Here is a 12,191-nt window from a genome sequence, read left to right as displayed (position 1 = left end):
ACAATCTCTCAAGGAGGATGCTTCCTTATAAAGTGCTCAAGCTCTGAGCATTAACAAAGTATAAAAAGAAAAACTAACTCACTCCACTGGCCAATACTCTTGATTTGTCCTTCCCCAAAGAAACTACTTGTACTGTGAGGCTTAACTCAGCAGGTTTAGAATTAGCCTGGGGTGTTCTACTGAAATGAGAAATGTACCTGTATCCCACTGGCTCCTGGTCAAGGCAGGAAATACACTGATGAAGACTGTTACTTTGTAAACATGGACCATCCAGTTTTGGGGGTGGTTTGTATCAGTTTGTCTGCATTGCTTCTTAATAACAGTGAGACTTAATGATTCCTGCCTGGTCTCAGTGAGACCCAGGGAGGTCTCTGCTCTTGAAACTGATTATGTAGTAGGATTATGTCCATGTAAACAGCAAAATTAAAAACAACCCAGCTGAGATTCCATTTTAAGATTTATGGTTCCAAAGTGTTCTGTGCACATACTGGTGGTTCCTGGTCCAAGGGAGAAAGTGCACCCTTACAAAGGAGCCCACATCTAGCCTCCCTGGATTCCTTGCTATGAGGCAGCCTTTGCATGAGATGCATATCCTTACTGAATACTATTGCTATATTACCTCTTAAAAAATCTTGGCATTCTGCAGTTTTGTAGACATTTAGACTGCTCTACTTGATTTTTTAAAACTTTTGGCTCCTAATCTTTCTTTGTTTTATTAAAATTTTTTAAATGTTTATTTTTTTGAGAAAAGTGGGGGGGGGGGGTAGAGGGAGAGAGGATGAGCAGGGGAGGGGCAGAGAGAGAGGGAGGGAGACACAGAATCCAAAGCAGGCCCCAGGCTCTGAGCTGTCAGCACAGAGCCCAGTGTGGGGCTTGAACCCATGAACTGCAAGATCATGACCTGAGCCGAAGTCAGATGCTTCACTGACTGAGCCACTCAGGTGCCCCTCTTTTTTTAAATAAATATTTTACATTTTTAAAGCAGTTTTAGATTCACAGAAAAGTTCAGAGAAGGTACAGATATATCTCATATACTCCAGTCCCCACACGTGCATAGCCTCTGCCCACCAGAGAGGTGCGTTTGTTACAAGTGATGAGCCTAACAACTGAACATTAGGATCAAACAAAGTTCATGGTTTACCTTAGGGTTCTTCTTAATGGTGTGTATTACGTGGGTTTGACAAATATATCGCATATGTCTACCATTATGGTGTCATACAGAGTATTTTCACTGCCCTAAAATATCTGCTGTGCTCTGCCTGTTCATCCCTTCCCCCTGACCCTAACTCCATGGCAACCTCTGTCTTTTTACTGTCTCCATAGTTTGCTTTTTCCAGAATGTTATATAGTTGGAATTATATAGTATGTAGCCTTTTCAGATTGGCCTGTTTCACTTAGTAATATGCATTTAAGTTTCCTCCATGTCTTTTCATGGCTGGATAGCTCATTTCTTTTTAGTGCTGGATAATATTCAATTGTCTCTATGTATTTATTACAGTTTATCCCTCACCTACTGAAAGACATCTTGGTTGCTTCCAAGTTTTAGCAATTATGAACAAAGCTGCTATGAACACCCATGTGCAGATTTTTGTGTGGACATAAGTTAACTCATTTAGGTAAATACCGAGAAGTGTGATAGCTAGATTGTACGGTAAGAGTTTGTTTAGTTTTGTAAGAAACGACCAAGCTTTCTTCCAAAGTGGCTGTGCCATTTTGCGTTCCCGCTAGCAATAAATGAGAGTTCCTATGGTTCCTATGTAGATCCCTGTCAACATTTGGTGTTGTCCCAGATTTTGGCCATTCTAATAGATGTATAATGGTATCTCATTGTTTTAATTTGCATTTCCCTGACGACATATGATGTGGATCATATATTGTATCCTTCTCCTGCAAAAAACAAACAAACACACACACACACACACACACACACACACAAACACACACATTAAATTCTTAAGCATTGTCATTCTGAGTCCTGCGAGTCTTTAGTGATTAAATCCTGTTTAATGGTTTAATGGTCGCTATTAGAGCACTACTACCGGCAGGGTGTTTTTTTCTTTTTTTCTTTTTTCTTTTTGTATTCTTGCAGAACATATTACCTGTATATCACTCAAGAATTTTGACAGATTACAGTTATACCACCAATACTGTTTGATACTTTTAAAAAAAATCATGTGAATATCATGTGAATATGTATGTTACTTTTTTGTTCTAAGCCAAACTAAAAGAAACAGCAAAAATGAAAATATCTTTGGGGTAAATTTTTAAAAATCTTACAACTCTGTAAAATATTTTTTTATATTGAGCTTCAAAATTTGTGACAAATCAAATTTTTTTTCAAAGGTATGTATTTTCTTGAAATCCATTCTCCAAGATTGAATTTAACTTCATCTATCACTCAAGGCTTTGCTTAGTTGAGGTCCTAAGCGAATGCTCATTTGTTCTGTTTTTAACAGACTGCATTTAGTTATATGGTTGGCTGTATTTCATGACTACCCCTTAGACTAAAAACCATTTTTTATTATTTTATTTTATTTTATTTTATTTTATTTTATTTTATTTTATCTTATCTTATCTTATCTTATCTTATCTTATCTTATCTTATTTTCTGTTATTAATTTTTTGGGACAGAGAAAGAGAGTGAGCAGGGGAGAGGGACAGAGGGAGAAAGAGAGAATTCGACGCTCAATGTGAACCAACATATGGTTCAATCCCATGACCCTGGGATCATGACCTGAGCCAAAATCAGGACTTGGACACTCAACTGACTGAGCCACCTAGGCACCCCTAGACTAAACACCCTTAAATGGTTGTTTTGCTCTGTCAAGAGCAAGGTTATTTGTCTCTTGGCAATGGGGGCTGACAGTAGGACAGACCATCCTAGCCCTGTAGGGATGTGTGGTACTTGAATGGTATGAAGGATAAATAGCGGGTCAGGAAACTGAAAATCAACTTCCATAGGACTAAGTAGACAAATCCAGCGTTCATCACTATGTGATGTGGTGGTGTAATAGAAGTTCATATAGTTCGTGTCTATCCACAATTGCAACGCAACCATACCTCACAATAAAGTACCAAATCTAATGGCTCATATTTCTAAAAGTCTCTCACATAGTGTTGTTACTTTGGACTTAACAACCATGGGATTTATTAATGAATAGCTTTTCAGAATCTACTCTGTGGCAAGTAGAGGGGCATGGGAGGGGGGTGTGTGTGTACATGCATGTGTGTGTTTACCCCCTATACTGTGTAACCTCGCTCACACACCTGCTATTGTCTGTGGAAGCAGGCTCACTCAATTTTTGCCATCATATTGTCTCATCTTTAATCTTTTGCGTGGGATTAGCTTTTGAGTTTTAAATGTTAGAATGCATTCATGGTTTAGTTGGCTCCCTGCAGCACTTCTGTCCTGTGGATCAATGGAATTCTTTCTTCTAATGTGTATAATAAGATCTCTTACCTTTAACAATCCTTTTGAAAATGTCTCTCTGATATGTCATCCGGGCTATTTAATACTGTCTATTGCACTGTCATATGCATGAACATAGATTCAGGAAAAGTGTCAGCCTGACAGGAGACCCCCTGAAGAGCTTCACAGCACCATCAGAAACAGAAAGGGCAGTGAGGGTCTTAGGGCAAATTTGGGAGTTGTCCAGCATTCATCAATATGGTATAGTGGGGGATATCAAAGACTGATGGAGGGAATGATGATTTTGTTCTGTTGAGTCTTTGTTCACTACAACTGCACTGAACTTCCACTTGAACATCTGTCATCACGGTTACTTCTCACTCTGCTTGGGAGACAGTGAAATCCAAGTGAGGCTGACTTTCCATTCCTTCCTTTAGCTACTATCAGCCCCAATTCTTTGAGGAAGTTGACATGGAGAGGAAATAGAAGAGTTGAAAACAGAGAAGGAATAGAAATCATGGTTATTTAGGTGACCAGAAAATGCCCAGACTATTCAGGAAAGTCATGCTTTTCCTTTAGGTCCACAGAACCCAGCTGGTAAGTGATTTAAGCAATTCTCTTTCCATGATCAGTAACATCTAGCTTTGAGGTAGGTGAAACTCCTCCCAGAATTTTAAGTGAGAATATCTAAAATCAAGAGAACTTTTAAAAGAAAAAATATGAAAAACTGATACAAAGTAGATCAGTTTTATGCTTCTCCATCTATGTAATAACAAACTGCATAGGGGTAAGACAAATAGGAAATTCCTTATTTGGAAATTTATGAAGAAGTCTGGGTGGGTATTTTTGTTTAGTGTTTGACTTTTTCTCTCTCACAATACAGCACAGAATAACACTCATAGAGCCTCGATCCCTGATATGAAGTACATGACATAAAATTTAACTATATTCACCTCTCTCTCTCTCTCTCACATACAGATACACATACACATACACATACACACACACATACACACACACACACACACACACACACACACACACACACATACACACAACCATGGTTACCAAGAGTAAGGATACCAAAACAAAAACACAGTAAACAAAAAACCCAGACATACACAAAACACTTTATGTGTCAGTGACTGATATTGAAGGCCCCCTGTCTTCAATATAAGTGTTTTAGAGTAATAAAATTAACTTTTTTTGTTCCTATCATATGTTGGGGACTATGCTATGTATTTTACTTACATTTATTTTTATTTAATCCTTATGATGGCCATATAAATCAGATATTATTACCCTTGTTTCACTCTGTGAGAAAAACTGACATATTTAAAAATTTAAGCATATTGTCAAAAGTAACTACATTCTATCACACTACCTCATTCCCATTTTTTTTCTCTCTCCTTAAAAAAAGTGATGGTTTATTTTTATCATAGGCAGCAAATTGCAGATGTTATTTCAGCAGTTAACAAGTCAGGGCTAATTTCTCTGCGAGTCTCTTGGCCTTTCCCTCATGGTAGCAATGTGGCTGTAGCAGTTTGAGCTATCGCTTCCTGTATTTAAGGGAGAAAGAAAAGGACAGGAGTGGGATGCAACATGCAATGTTTGTTATTTTTTTTGTAAGGACAGAAAAAGTTTTATCATAGATACTACTACTAGACTCTGCTTATTTAAAAAAATTAAAAATCATAAAGTATAGCAACACACAAGATGGTACATAATGTTAATGTACAACTCATGGTTATGACAAAACGAACACCTACAACAAGAGTGAATACTGTCAGTGTTCCAAAGACTTTCCACCTTGCATTCTCCTGATCACCACCACTTCACATTCTCCCAGAAGTGACCACTATGCTGACTTGCATAAAAACCATTTTAGGGGCACCTGGATGGCTCAGTCGGTTAAGTGTCTGTCTCTTGATTTCAGCTCTGGTGATGATCTCATGGTTCGTGAGTGTGAGCCCTATGTAGGGCTCTGTGTCAGGTTCTGTGCCGGGCTCTGTGCTGATGGCACGGAGCCTGCTTAGGACTCTCTCTCTCCCTTTCTGTCTCTGCCCCTCCCTGGCTTGTGTGCTCTCTCCAAATAAATAAATGAACATTTAAAAAATTTAAAAGCCATCTTTGTGCTTTTCTGTTTTATCTCCTAAATGTTCAGTAAATACTATAGTTTAAATTTACAAGTTTTGTGAACTTTTAAAAATAAATGAAACCGTTCTGCATTTATTATTTTCAGTCTTTTTTCTCTCAATATTTTATTTTTAGTATGCATCAGATTTACTCCCTGGAAACATTGTTTGTTCATTTTAATTGCTCTGTAATAGTTGACTGTATTAATATACTTCAATTGATCCAGTATATTGTTGAGGAATATTTAAGTTGCTTTTTAGTTTTTGGCTAATGCTAATAATACTCTAGTGAAAATTCTTAGTAATGTTTTTGGTTGGACATGTGGATCTTTCTATTGGTTATTTACAACTGTATATTGATGCTGACTCACTCCCATTGGCTCATAGGAGCTGACTGTGCACACTTTTCTCAAAATCTGAGTTCAGTAGCATTTTGTTGGTAGCTTCGAGTCAGCCACAGTAGAAGTGTTTACTCCATAGAAATCAGCAATTCCATCCCCTAGTCAGAGAGCTAGATATTACACATTTACTAGCACAACATTGGGTATTTATTTAGGAATGGATTTCCCCAGGTTACCTATTTCATAGGTTATGCATATCCCTCACCTTTAGTATATGATGACAAATTATCTTCAAAGAAGTTACCAATTTGTGTTTCCATCAGCGATATATATAAGAATGCATATTTTTCCATATCTTTGCAACCTTTTAATTTTACACATTCCAATGAGTGTGTAGTTGCATTTCATTGTGTTTTTAATTTGCATCTCCCTGGCAACTAAAAAGTTTGTAAGCCAGTTGGATAGAGTCTTGTGAAATGTTTGTCCAAATCTTTAGCAATTTTGGTGTGGTTTTTGTTTGGAGAAGTTGACCTGTAGAAGTTCTTTATGTATTCTGGATATGAGGCCTCTATTGGATTTACATGTTCATATATTTTCTGCTTCGAGTTTGCCTTTTTTCTCCAATAATAGTATCTTTCCATGGACAGAAGTTTTAAACATTAATGTAATCCAATTTATCATCCCTTTTCTTTATGGTTAATACTTTTTGTGTGTGTGTGTGTTTTTAAAGAAGTTCTTTGCTACTTTCAGGTCACAATGATATTCTCTTATTATACAGGAGCTATGTTGTTGCCTTTTATGTTAGATATACAATTTACTTGAAATTCCTTTTATGTTTGTTTCCTTTATGCTCAACATAAGGGTTAAAATAATTTTTTTCCATATGTATATACTATTGTATATACAACAAAGATAAAAACCTTTGTTGTAGATCAAGTATATACATATGTGTGTATCTGCTTTTGGATTGTTCATTTAATTGGTTTGTTTTATTGATCTGTTTTTCCTTGAGTTAGTGCTACATTGTCTTAATTAGTGTTGCTTAATAATAAGTCTTAAAATCCAGTAAACAAATCCTCTCATTTTGTTCTTTAAGAATGTTTTGGCTGCTTTCGGCCCTTGGCCCATTACAATGTGAAAATTAATAAAGAAAACCCTCATTGAAATGGAGTTGGAAGACCAGAAAGGGGCTCCCAAAGGGGGAGCTAATCATTCAATGTCAATTGTAGGAAGAATGATAAGTTATAGACCCCACCAGAAGAATTGTCAATAGGAAACAGTCATCAGTTGCAGGCCCCAACAGGAAAAGGTGTACATTACATCTCCTACAGGAAATTGAGTACCCTTGCAACTCAAACAATGAGAAACCATCATTACTCTGAACTGTTTCTTTTCTCCAATGGACTTTTATTCAAAACAAACCCTCCTAACTTCTTTCTCCTTTTCCATAAAACAATGTTCCTCTCCTTTGTTTATTGGACTTGTCCATGGTTTTGTCATAGCCTGCATGTCCAGAATTGCAATTCTCTGCTATTTCTGAATAAACCCATTTTTAGTAGAAAAATAACTGCTTATTTTTTAAATTATTTTTAAAAAAGATTTATTTTATTTTTAGAGAGAGAGTGTGTGAGCAGAGGGGAGGGGCAGAGGGAGAGAGAAATTGAAGTGGGGAGGAGGGGTGAATCTTAAATAGCCTCAACACTCAGCATGGAGCCTGACCCCTGACCCAGGGCTTGATCCCATGACCCTGGGATCATGACCTGAGCCAAAGTCAAGAGTCAGATGCTCAACCGACTGAGTCACCCAGGAACCCCTGACTGTTTTATTTTTAAGGTTAACAACATTTACACATAAATTTTGGAATCCACTTGAAATTGTCAAATGTCAAGTTTTAATCTCCTTTCTCTCCTTCCCTCTCTCCCTCTGTCTCTCTCTCTCTCTGTCTCTCTCTCTCTCTCTCTCTCACACACACACACACACCCTCCCTCCCTAGCACACATCTGTTAGTTTTTGGACGGAGATTTTAGAGGATCAATAGGTTAGTTTGGAGAGGACCGATATATTTACTTAGTGTTTCTGTCTATAAATCTAGCATATCTTCAATTTATGACTTTTTAATTTCTTTTCAATAATGTGTTACACTTGTCTATGTAGAGATATTTATTTTACTTCCAGGTACTATGTACTTTTTGATGCTATTGGAAATAGCATCTTTAAAAATAGGTTATTTTCTAACAGTTGGTGAAATACAGAGATGCAAATTATTTTTTTCTTCCCTCACCACAGTGTCCAACACCTCTTAGTTATAGGACTTTTTAGATTTTTTCTATTTTCTCTTTGGGTTTATTATTCTAAGATAATTGCATAGTCCATTGATTTTTCTGCTTCCTTTCTAATATATGCATTTACCAACACATAGATTCCCTGGGAGCTACATCCTACAAATTTTATATGCAATGCCTTTGTTATGACTCAGTAAAACATATTTCTATTTGGCACTGTGATTTCTTCCTTGACACATTAGTTATTTGGATGCACATTTGTTAATTTTTGAACATGTTGGTATTTTCCAGTTATCTTTTTGGTCTTGCTTTCTAGTTCGATGGAATGTGGTCAGAGAACATATTCCATATTATTTAAATACTTTGAGATTTGTTGTTCAATTTTTATAAATATTGCTGTGTGCCTGAAAAAAATATATGTTCTTGTTTGGAACAGTGTTGAAGTTCTTGTATACTTGCTCAACAAAGTTTTGGAAGAAGTTTATGAAAATCTCCCACTTTAATTCTATTTTATGTATGTATGTATGTATGTATGTATGTATGTATGTATGTTTATTTGTTTATTTGGGGGGGGGGAGCAGAGAGAGAGGGAGAGAGAATACCAAGCAGGCTCCAGACTGTCAGCGCAAAGCCTGATGTGGTGCTTGATCTCATGAATTGTGAGATCATGTCCTGAGTTGAAATCAGGAGTTGGTTGTTTAACCAACTGAGACACCCAGGTGTCCTTCCCAGTGTAATTTTTTTTAGTATTAAAAAAATTTTTTTAATGTTTTTTTATATTGGGGAGGGAGAGAGAGAGAGTGAGTGTGGAAACAGGGGAGGGGCAAAGACTATTTTTTCAATGGTTTCCTGAGAAATTACACTGGCACCATTAACTTATTGACATCTGATATTATCTGGCATATTTTTCTCTTCCTGGAAAATTAATTCAGCCTGTAGATTATCTTTTAGAATCTCCTGTGTGCTGGCAAAAAAAAAGCACCCTTGGTTTTGTTTTTTCTTTCCATCTGAAAATGTCTGTTTTGCTTTCATTCTTATAAGTTATTTTTGCTTGATATAGGACTCTGAGTTGACAGGTTTTTTAAAAGAACTTTAAATATGTGGTTTTACTATCTTCTGTGGCCATTATTTCTGATGAGAACTCAGCAGTCATATAAATGATTGTTCCCATGTGTGCTGTATATCATTTTTATCTGACTCTTTTAAAGATTTTTTGGTCACATTTTTTATTTTAAACAGTGTGACTGTGTTTTCCATTGGTGTGTTTCTTTGTATTTTTCTTCATGTAGTTTGAAGAGCATGTTGAATCAGTAAATTTGTTTGTCACTGAGTTTGGGAAATTCATAGCTATTATTTCTTCAAATGTTTTTTTTTTCTTCATTCTCTTACACCTTTTTTATTTTTCTTCTGGGTTTCCAGTTTCATGTATGATAGACTTTTTGTTTTTTTTCCCACAGAGTCCCCAAAGGGTTCTGTTTATTGTTTAAATGTGTTTTGTTGTTGTTTATATTCTTCAGATTATAGAATCTCTATTGATCTATCTTTAGGTTAATGGACTCTTCCTTGGGTCATCTCCCACAAAATGTGCCATTAAACCTATCAGTAAACTTTTATACATTGTAGTTTGTGAGTCTAGATTTTCTGTTCGATTCCTTTTTTATACTTCTGCTTTTCTGCTGAGATTTTAAAGTCTTTTTATTCACTATAACCATATTTTTCTTTACATTATTAAGCATAGTTATAATTGTTAATTTAAAATCATTTGAAAATAATTCCAGCATTTCATTATCTCATGGTTGTCCTTTTTTAATCTGTTCCACTGAGAATGGTGCTCACATTTTCCTATTTCCTTGTAGTATTCTGGGTATTGTGGTTGATATGTTGTAGTTGTTTGCCTGAAGATTATTGACTTTATTTAACAAGGTAGTTAAGTTAGAAAACTGTCTCCTCAGCTGTGGGCAGTAGCTCATGTATCAATTCATTTTCTTTCTATTAGATGGCCTTTTGGAGTCTGCTGTTCATTAGTGTGGTTCAGGGGTAGTCAGAGATTTGAGCAGCATTTATATATAGAAATTATGTCTAATTTTTTTCTTGCTTTCTTCTTTCTGAGATTTCTCTCCTCCCTTTGGGGAGGCTAAAGTTACTCTAAATTCTTTCATCTAGTAATCCAAGAAGCTGCAGATTATATATCAGGATTTTTGGGGCACCCAGATGGCTCAGTCAGTTAAGTGGCTGACTCTTGATTTTGGCTCAGGTCATGATTTCACAGTTCATGGGATTGAGTCCCGCATCAAGCCCTGCTATCAGTGCAGAGTCTGCTTGGAATTTTCTCTCTCTCTCTCTCTCTCTGCCCCTCCCTGGCTTCCTCTCTCTCTCTCCCTCTCTCTCAAAAGAAATAAATTTAAAAAAACATTTAAAAATTTATATATCAGAATTTTAGCTGTCCTCCATGTCATAGTTAGGATTTGCCTTAAGACTAAAAGCTGTAAAATCAGAAAACTCACCCAATGTTATTCCCTTATTTTAAGTGTCTTTCCTTGTAGTGTCTGCCTACTTTTTGTTTGCTCTTTGGTACTTTTAGATACCTACTGTTTGTGTTTTGTTCAGTGTTCATAATCGCTTTTTGGCTGGAGGGTTAATCCAATTGGAGCTAATCATCCAATACCAGAATCAGAATGCAGCAGGGAGGTATTTTAAACTGTTGTATTAATTCCAGTACCTTGATTACCTTGACTGGTTTTTTTTTTATGTTTTATTTATTTTTGAGACAGAGAGAGAGAGAGAGAGAGCGCGAGCGCGCGCAAGCGAGCGGGGGAAGGGCAGAGAGGAGGGAGACACAGAATCTGAAGCAGGCTCCAGGCTCCCAACTGACAGCACAGAGCCCGATGTGGGGCTCGAACTCACAAACCATGAGATCATGACCTGAGCCGAAGTCGGACACTTAAGCAACTAAGCCATCCAGGCGCCCCTACCTTGCCTGTTTTTATCGTATTTTTACGTGTTTTTTAAAAAAATCTTTGTGTCTGTTTGATCATTCTAATTTTTGATTATGCACAAAACATTCTATTTACATTGTTTATAAAAGTTATTTAAGACCCAGAATGATCTGACTTCAGAATATCTGTTAGGGATCACCCAAAATTGATTTTAAGATTGAGATAGTTTGAAGTTGAACTTAAATCTCTATGAATGCCTGTGCGCTTATGATTCATCCTTATGTCTGGAGTGCAGATCTTTGGGAACCCAAACCAAAATGAGAGAGTTTCATCAAGGCTTCTCCAGACGGTTAAGTCTGGCCTTCTATTGTCCTGTAAAATTCCCAAAAGCTTCTCTTAATCTTGTAGTGTTTTAGCTCTTCTCTCAGGAGTTAACCAATGTCACTAATGAAAGAGATACTCCATATGCCAATGTTTGCCTTTGTGGCCTCCATTCCCCTTGAATTCTGGCCTGGAGCTTCTTCGCTTTGTTGTTGTTGTTGTTGTTGTTGTTGTTGTTGTTGTTGTTGTTAGACCTTTGAAACCTTCCGACTGCTGTTCTCACTAAGATAGTTGGTCTGAAATAGCAAATCCATCACCACCCCTCATGTTCTTTTGAATGCCTCTCACTGGCATACATCTGAGAACTACGTATTTATTGAAAAGATAGCTGTAAGTTCTCTCAGAAAGATGATTTTAAATGGAGCACATGAAATGTCTTTTTGAGAACTAATGTGGCATGTGGAGTAAATGATTGAACTTAAAAATGAAAGGATTATATTACTTCTCTTCCATATGAAAAATTAATCAAAGCCTATACATCAATGAAAGTTCAGATATTGAACTTGCGTTAACACTTTGATGTATCAAATGTTTTCCTATTCCTTATGAAGTAGAATGAAATATTTTTAAAAATAAGGAAAATAACAAATGATACACCAACACATTTTACTTACAATTGTGTAACCCTTGCTTCAGAGCATTTGTTTTCCCTAGGCAAGTATAGATACTGGTGAACTTCCTTTTGTATTGCTCCCCACTCCATGGTT

The sequence above is a fragment of the Panthera leo genome, chromosome A2, assembly GCF_018350215.1.
Source record: "Panthera leo isolate Ple1 chromosome A2, P.leo_Ple1_pat1.1, whole genome shotgun sequence".
In the NCBI taxonomy this organism is placed as follows: Eukaryota; Metazoa; Chordata; class Mammalia; order Carnivora; family Felidae; genus Panthera; species Panthera leo.
The sequence above is the reverse complement of the archived record's forward strand: the minus strand, read 5'-3'. Positions refer to the sequence as shown.